At 46.0% G+C, this 9,426-nt stretch overlaps 1 protein-coding gene across 2 annotated transcripts in view; it reads left to right on the forward strand.

The window, feature by feature from the left end:
- LOC147014566 (polypeptide N-acetylgalactosaminyltransferase-like 6) overlaps positions 1–9,426 on the forward strand; it is a 223,130-nt gene that overhangs the window by 110,414 nt on the left and 103,290 nt on the right. The window lies entirely within an intron of this gene.

Genomic DNA, 9,426 nt, shown 5'->3' on the forward strand with positions numbered 1-9,426 from the left:
CTTCTGCCGGTTTACAAATTCTCCAGCTGAAATTATGGAGAATAGTTTTCTTACATTATATGGACGAGCCTTCCTTCAAGAAGATAACTTATTTATTGAGATATTTCAATCTCGTCTGTCCTTGTTTGCATCTCAGGCTTCCATTTCATGTGATGCATTTTTCGGACTCTTCATAGCACTTTCCATAATTCCATTCCATCGCCAACATTCCTTTTTCAAGTTGGAGATGAGCACGTGCACTTAACACATTACACACTACAAGGGTTAACACACTACAAGAACACACCAAATTAGAGATGTTTATCACTGACTGTATGGTCCCCTTGGCATTGGTACTCGTGCTTGCAGTGCACTTTCTCCAGCATCAGCATGGTGGGAGGGGGGGGGGCGAAGTGGTTGAGTGAGTGTCAAAAGCAAGTGGGGGAGGAGGTTAGGAGAAAGACTGAAAGGAAATGAAGTGCACACACACACACACTTCTCTGATTAGGCAAATCTTCAAGGCAGGAGAGGATAAAAGACATCCAGCCCATGTCTTTCCCAGCATGCCTGAAGTTGAAGTTAACGGCAACGCTTGTGACGTATATCCCACACAAAATCACGCAGCTCGTCTTGCCGCCCGCAGCCACCCTGCTGGCCGGTAATCAATGTGGCGGCGCTCCCATTAAATAAGCCATCCCATTTACGGTGGCCCGCTCATTAAGCCCTGATTGCCTGTTTGCTACTCTGATTAATGGCCTCTGCCTCTGCTGCCCCATGCGAGCCGGTTGGGTTGCGTCTCACAAAGGGCAATGACACCTATGTGATTGCGTTGAAAAAGAAAACATTTGCAAACAGAGGGGTGCTTCACTGTTCTCTGCCAGGTGATGTTTTGTTGAACTTGACAGCCAGTCTTGAGTTTTAGGGAGCGAGCGTCAGCAACGTCGTATAGAGGGGCGGGTGTTACTTCGGTTTTGCAATTGATTAATCTTATCTTTAGCGCTTTTGCCAAATCTAGCTGCCCAGACCAGATGTACAGGCTTGACGCAGTGTAGTTTTGCTTCTCCCGCCCTTAAAGTGTGGCAGAGGTTTGTGTCATATGCTCCTGCATTTTAATCCTTGTTAAAGTGCTGAGTGCTCTGAACCTCCAAAGTTTGAAACTTAATGACTTGATTTTGAAACTGCTTTTTCTTTCATCACAACATCCGGCTTGCCATCAAATCGATGCAATCACTGTGATGATGTACCATTCAGCGGGGCAGCACTTTATGGATAATGGTGGTAAAGAGCTATTTCAGTAGTCAAACCTGCAAGAACCCATGGTTAAATGGTGAAGAACAAGATGGTGAGGTTATTAATTGGTCAGCTTTTAGTTGTCAAACCCACTTTGAAACAACTGCTCTTAAACTTAAATGAGGAATGGAGGTGAAATAGTGGAGGGTGAGGTGACGTAATGTGGAGGTGAAGCACGTGTCGATGTAAACGTTTTTTATACATTTAAAAATCGACAAAACCTTGGTAGGTATAAATGACGAGTGGTCATCTGGTCAAAATAATTGACCGGATCTTTGTGCTGCAGTAAAATGAGAATTGTGCGGGTGACAAGTGGTCAGCACGTGGCATTTTTAAAACCCAGGCAACATTCATCGCACATTCCTGTACACCTTCCCCCTTCCACGCCCCACCCACCTAACCTCCCTCAGAACAGACGGAGCTTATCCTCAGGACTTGGCCTTGATAATCTCCAGCACACGAGAGAGCTTCTGAGTAGGTCTGCAAGCTGCCGATATGGCGTGTAAATGCCATTTGTGCCTCTCTGTTTCGGTTATCTGCTTCTCCAAGCCTACCGTCAATGTGGCGCTTGTTTCCCGGTAATGCGAGCCTTGCTAGGAGAGCAAAAGAGAAAGAGTCGGAATGACGGATGGGGCGGGGGGGGGGAGAATAAAAATAAAAAAAGAGCATAATCTATTTTTCAGAGCTTACTCCAACCAACCTTCCTCGCCTTGCTTATCTCTCACTACCCACTTCCCTTGCTGTGATAAGGGAAGAGCAGCTTGCTGCAATTTCAATGACCACAGCTCAAATATGTTTTGTGTTTTAGTTTTTCCTTTTTTGTTTTTGGACACCAATCTGGAGGCATTGCATCATTGTAACATGAATGCAGGCCTGTGCCTCCATAATTATCGACTTCCAGCTACTGGTTTTTGGGACAATAGCATCCCATGACTGTCGCAGGCATTTGATGCATTTTGGTGGAGAAGACATGGTCGAGTAGTTGGCTCGAGATGTTTTTTTTGGGGGGGGATGAGGGGATGGCTGTGTATTCATAATCTGGGCTCACAGAAGGTTTCAATTTGTCCTTTGTTTTTTGGAAGGTTGGATCTGAGAGGGGGAAACAATGGAAGCTGAGACGACAGTATGTCACCAGGGCTGCCAGCTGGCAGAGAGCATGTTTTTTGCTTCTCCTGGTTATCGAGCACTGCCCAACAGGGTGTCTGTCGGATTAGCTTAGCTGGTTTCCAAACATTCTGTATGTTCCTAATCCTATTCCATCATGCAGTGTGCCTGCATCTCTAATTTGTGAGGCGACATGAGGATTTGGACCTTGGTAGTCATCACTGCTCTCACTGGACACACACCATAACCACTGTGACAAGACTCAGGGTTTTCGGTCACATGGACAATTTGTCATCCTAATCTTGGCAGTGCACGATGCATGGGTTCAATTTGTGTCTGCCTGGAAAGGAATTTATGGTCATCCTAGTGCAGCAGGATGAGTCAGAGAGCCATCCACCTTATGATAAAGTTTCACCACCACCCCCACTCCCTTCCCCCCCCCCCCAAGAATAGATTTGTAATGGGCAGGTATTGCGGCAATCTGTCTGGAGAAAGGTGGAGCTGAGAAAATAAGGCGGGGTTGGAAGAAATACGTGCGTTGGATTTCAGAGTAGTGTGCTGCTTCGACTTGTTTCAAAGGTCTCGTCTCAGCAAGGTCAATCAGCATGCCAAGGTTCATGTCCATAAAATATTGAACAAGAATAAAGGGATACGAGTGACTTTTTTTTTTCACGATCAAGGTTATTTTGAGGATAAAGTCAAGTACTGGTAGTGTTTTTTTTAATTTCTTTTTATTTCTTTGAGCTTTCAATTAACATCACAGCAACATTACCTCGGAGTGTCGTTTGAAGGTGAAAATAAAAATTCAGTAATAACGTTAGTGAATGAGGAATATTTCATGGAGAGATTTGTGGTCTGCCAGGGTGGGTAGGAGAGGCACAGTAAGAGAATACTTTGAGGGGTAAATTGAAAAGCAATCTCGGGGCAAAGATAATAAATAGTTTGTAAAGGATACGCAGGGTGTTTGTTTTTCTTGAGTTTAGACTTGGGGGTTTCAGTTGAAAGAATTTTGATGTAGTTGTTTGACTTCCAACAATCCTGCCATCCCCCTCCACTTACCCCCACCACTTCCCATTTCCCTTTCATCTCCAAGTATTTGATTCGCGTCAGCCCACCTTCATCAATTTATCTTTGTCCTCCGAGTGCGCCGTGTCACATAAGCTTCCTGGTGTTATTTGACGTGGACACAATGAGCCAAACGTCAGTGTGCCGTGACTCCTGCACTGCACGTAGATTGCTGGTTTCTGTCTTCCATCACCTCCCCTTTGATCTCACAGCTACTTGCTCTCTTCATCTCCTCAGCTCTACATTGTTGTACACATCTGATACCTTTGCCTTTCACCTCGTACGTGACTCTTTCCAATGGGGCATGACCAAAAATGTTGGAGAATGTTGCTGCGGCCGTGTCTGCAAGGTGACTTAAATGTCTTCAGGTCCATTCTAGTTTAGTATTTAGACATGACTTAAATGGTCCACCCCCCCCCCCCACCCCCTCCATGTCCCCATGCCTCCACCTCTCTCTCTCTCTCTCTCTCTCTCTCTCTCTCTCTCTCTCTCTCTCTCTCTCTCTCTCTCTCTCTCTCTCTCTCTCTCTCTCTCTCTCTCTCTCTCTCTCTCTCTCTCTCTCTCTCTCTCTCTCTCTCTCTCTCTCTCTCTCTCTCTCTCTCTCTCTCTCTCTCTCTCTCTCTCTCTCTCTCTCTCTCTCTCTCTCTCTCTCTCTCTCTCTCTCTCTCTCTCTCTCTCTCTCTCTCTCTCTCTCTCTCTCTCTCTCTCTCTCTCTCTCTCTCTCTCTCTCTCTCTCTCTCTCTCTCTCTCTCTCTCTCTCTCTTTACTCCCTTATATTTCTCAGTTTGTTTTCGTGTTTCAAAGGGTCAACACAGGAACACAAATATCTAACATTTAATTGAGGCTCAGTGCCACGAACCTGTTATTTTTTTTTTGGCTTCGACACATCAATATGTCAGCAAAAGTCGTTATTGGTGGAGGTGAGCATTTATGTTTTACATATCAATATGCTTGTCAAGTCTGAGAAATACTCACAGCGATGGAAAGGACAAACCATTCAGCACATGGCAGCCCACACCAATCTCCATAAGAATCGTGCACATATACTCACCACATACCCATTTGGAGACCATTACGCAAGTCTACAGTGATCTAGACTAATGAGCCAGGAGCCATCCTCGTTAACGAATGGGAGAACTCAGATAGTAAACATATTAAATCATTTATATTTGATTTGTTTTTTTAATTTGACATTTAATTAAAGAACACTGCTTTCTGTTCATCGTTGGCCATGTCAGGTAGAACTGAGAACGTCTTGGTGTACTTCTTTCAACTTGTTCATCTGTATTGGGTTTGCAGAAACTTTATTTATTTATTTATTTATTTATTTATTTATTTATTTTTGTATCACCCAGGATTGTTGAAGGAATTGTGATGCATGTCCAAGTATATTACAAGGAGTCCAAGTACACATTGTGTCTTGCGCTCTTTGCCATGTATATTACCTGCCGTTTGGTTACGTTGATCTTGTCTGTCTGCCTCGGCTCATTTCGCCTGCTATCAATTTAATTCCCCAATTCACGCTCCCGCTTGTCATGTCTTCTACAATTGTCTCCATATCCCAATACTCGCCATCGCTCTAACTGCTTCCATCTACTTTCTGTAAAAAAAAAAAATTCAAGAAAAGCTCCCCTCACCTCGTGCTTCGATGGTTTGTATCGTTCCTTATTGGCCACATGATTCAGGCGATTCTCCATACCCCTGCAAACGTTTTGATGTGTATAGAATTTGATTGATTGTATCTGTTTATCAGACCGACTAGATACGAAAAACTTGGGTAGACATATCAACCCAAGGACGTTATGTTTATGGTTGCCGTTTTCCAAAATTGGGAATCTCTCTAACAGTGTACACTTGATATCTCCAGAATCTAGAAAGTAAATTTTGGTGTCAAAACATAGGTTTTTGGGGTCAATAAGCTAAAATATAGCCTTGTCTATTTGATTGGAGCAGTCATTTAATAACTTTTAAGAGTGCAGATGATATTGTACAGATTGGCATATCCATTGTAATAGCAACGCTGGCTTTATGATAAGCCAAAACTTGTCTGGTTATGCTGTGGAGACATATCCAACTAACAGTATACCTATTCCAAGTAACTTCAACAGCACAGGTTTCACCATTGAAGATCTTTCTAACTTTGACTTTGAAGACCGTTTGTCATTATCTGGCACAGTTGGCACACACGACACAGCAATGGTTCTGTTTCAGAACTGCTCTGGCGAAGCTCTCCTGGGAAAACCAAACCTCTCAACCACGGACTTGAAAGAAAAATTCCAAGCTGACATCGAAGCTACAATGCCAACTCATGGTGGGCCATCGTCCAAAGCCTGTCAATCTGCAAGAGCTGCCCAGATCCTTCAAAGAAGTTGAAAATCTTTGCCTGCAATTGTCTGATACTACATCAGTTAAAGCAGCTAACAGAGTTTCTCATAACACTGGTTAGATCTGTGGTGCCACTAGGGGATGGGGAGGTACCTCATTGGGAAGGTTCCATGCCTTGATCTCTCAAAGCACTGTACCACTCAAGTGAGTGTGATTTCTTTCAGTTATTCCATCATCAGAAACTGACTATGCCACAGTGGACTCAGCCATTAAATGTTTTCAAAAGCGTGCGCACACAAGTACAGATCAGGTCAGGTATGGGAGCATGCGCCAGAGTAACGCGTCGCTGCGTCTACTTTCCGCCGGTACTTCAGGGGCCTCCGTCTGGCCATTCCCCAGACAGATGCCTGGCCCATCCCCATCTCCTGGAGATGCTAACCAATCTGCTGCAACCACGAGGCACGTGGTAGGCCCGTTGGCTCCTCCAGTCACGAGGCTCCCTCGCTGAGAGAATCTGATGAGCAGGATCAGCATCAGGAAAATGAGCCACATGTCCATACAGCCGCAGCTGACGCTCACGGACTATGCAGGTAACAAATCTCATTTGAGTCTCTCTCAGCAACCGCTCGTTGGACACAAAGTCCGACCAGTGATAGCCAAAGATTCTCCGAAGAGACCTGGTACCAAAGGAATTAAGTCGCCATCTCACATCCTTGGTCAGAGTCCAAGTCTCATATCCATAGAGCAAGATTGGAAGCACCAAGGACCCGCAGACTCGGACTTTCATCCTCCTGCACTGGGTACCGACAGTGCCACGCCCCATTATCCAGTGAATACATGACTCCCCAGGCCTGACCCAGACGTCTATTGACCTCTGGCTCACAGCCAGCAGAGACATGAATATCACTGCCAAGGTAAGTGAATCTCTCTGTGATCTCAGCATCCTCACCACAAACAGGTACAGACAAGACAGCAGCATCCAAGATGTCATTGAAAGCCTGGATCTTAGTTTTGACCCAGGAAACCCGTAATCCCAGCAGCTCCGACTCCTCATTCAGCACCTCGAGGGCCCCAAAAGGATATCTGGAGTCTCCGTATAGATGACTGCATCATCTGTGAAATCAGGGTCAGAGATCTTGACATTCCCAAACGATGCACCACAGTTTGATCTCTGCAACATCCTCCCCAGAATCCAGTCCATACAAGTGCTGAAAAGTGTGGGGGCCAGTACACACCCCTGACGAACTCCAGTAACAACTGGAAATAAGGTAGTATCACCACATCTCACAGCACTCTCAGTTCCAGAGTATAGTTTAGACATCAGATTGATCAGTTTTGGTGGCACCCCACGAAGACCAAGAACCTTCCAGAGGGCATCCCGATTCACTGAATCGAACGCTTTGCAGAGATCAACATAGGCTGCAAGCAGCCCCTGCCGAAACTCTCGTCTGCGTTCGGTGAGGACCTGAAGAGCAAGGATACATTCAATCGTTGACCTATTTGGTGTGAAGCCTGATTGCTCTGGACACTGGTGCTCAAGCAGATGATGGTGAACCCTATTAAGAATTATCCGAGCAAAGACCTTGACCGGCACTGAGAGCAGCGTCCCCTTGGTAGTTGCAGTCCTGGCGATCACCCTTCCCTTTTCAGAGAGGGACAACAAGGTCACTCTTCCAGTCAGTTGGGATTATGTCTGTGTTCCAGGCAAAGCAAAGAACTGCATGTAATGACATGAATACAGCATTTCCACCAGCCTTGAGAAGTTCAGCATGGATGCCACAGATCCCAGGAGCTTAACCCCATTTCAACCGGTTCACCGCAGCCTATGTTTCCACAAACGACGGTGGATCACAGGTGATTGGAGGGGCAGCAATGGGTAACAAATAGTATGGCAAATAGTAACACCCCTGACAGACAATTCAATAGCTGGTGGATCAGCCTGGTGCAGCCTCTCAAAGTAACCGGCCCAGTGGGCCTTCACTTCGGACTCCTCTGTCAAGAGCCCGCCGCCCTCCGCACTAACTGCAGTACACCGATGGGCAGGCTTGGAGTAATGCAATGCATGAATTCCTCTGCAAGCAGGATGAGAATCACTTGACCACAGGTGATGCTCTACCCCCTCACAGATTCCTCGCACATAGGCCTCCTTGTCCACCCAAAGTGCACATACAGTTTTACTCCTCAGCTCCCTGAACAGCTCAACTCTGCCATTCAGTCTGGCCCTACGACTCTGGTCAATGGTATCCAATGTCACTTGAGAGACAAAATTCTTCTTCGCTCTATGCTGAGTTCCAACACATCCACAAGTAACATCAAGGATGGTGGTCTTGAAGGCAATCCACAACTCTTCACGATTCACTAAAGCACCCAGACCCCCCATATCTCCACTCAACCTGTTCGCAAACTCCTCAGCTGCACTTTCATCCTTGAGCTTGTCAACATCCAGCCGAGGTTGGGATGGTACCATTCTCCCGGATTTAAGCTGCAACTTCAGAGTTGTTACAACAAGCCTGTGGTTGTTATTGCGGAACTTAGCACTCTGGTAGACCCTGCAGTTCTGGATCATCCTCCAGTGACCATCAACGAGGACATTGTCAATCTCCTTTGCCAAACCACTTGTGTTGGAATACCAAGTCCAGCGATGAGCCTGTGGGCACTGAAACCAACTTCTTGCAAAGTCAATGAACTTAGTGCTATTCTGCTTCACAGTTCCAGACCCATGGGGACAAACACACGTCTCATAACCTTCCCTTTCACTTCCAGTTGATGCATTGCAATCCTCCAAAACTCGGAGACTATTTCGTCTGGGGCACTGATTAACCACAGACTCGAGTGTGGCATAGAATGCGTCCTTCACGTTGAGATCACTCGTTTCAGTCGGAGCGTATTCAGAGACCAGTGAAACGACACCCAAGGAGTAACGAATCCTTCGTCTCATAATACGCTCGTTGACCGGTGTAACCTCAATTATCATTGGAGTCAGTTTATTGGACACAGCTACAGCAACTCCTTGGGCATGGTCTCCATCAGAGCGACCAGACAAATAGTAGGTGTAACCACCCACCATGATCTCACCGCAATCTGGTCTCCGAACCTCAGAGAGTGCTGCAATACCGATGTCCAAATGCTTGAGCTCAGATGATAACAGACAGGTGACCATCCTCTCTTCAGGATAGGATATTCCAGGCACCCACCCGAAGGGACTGCCTCAGGTTAATCCAAGGAGACCACCGTCTGGTGGAAGTCATCTCAGCACCACCCGACACACACAACCACAATTTGACCCGGGAAGGTTACCCCGTCGTTTAACTCCTATCAAAGATTGGGGGTCCCGAAGGCTTTGCCCCAATCCCGTCATCTGGTGAGCTGTCCTGTGGAGAGCAGCTGCAGAGGAAGTACTCCCATGGAGTGGGATTTCAAATTTATTTGTGGTACGTTTTATTTAATGAAGGGTTTACGGTGGCCGGAGTGCAAATCCTGCCTCCTAAAAAGTAACCCAACTGCAGGAGAGGAGAATGTCCACAGACACAGTTAGGCATTACATCACGAGTGCATTGCCTGTAGGAAGTCTACACACCCTGTCAAAATTTTCACCTTTTTGTTGCCTTCTAGCCTGGAATTTAAATGCATTAAATTAGACTTTTTGCACCTTTATTTACACAT

The sequence above is a fragment of the Eptatretus burgeri genome, chromosome 13, assembly GCF_056783735.1.
Source record: "Eptatretus burgeri isolate ZD-2024b chromosome 13, Ebu_testis_v1, whole genome shotgun sequence".
In the NCBI taxonomy this organism is placed as follows: domain Eukaryota; kingdom Metazoa; phylum Chordata; class Myxini; order Myxiniformes; family Myxinidae; genus Eptatretus; species Eptatretus burgeri.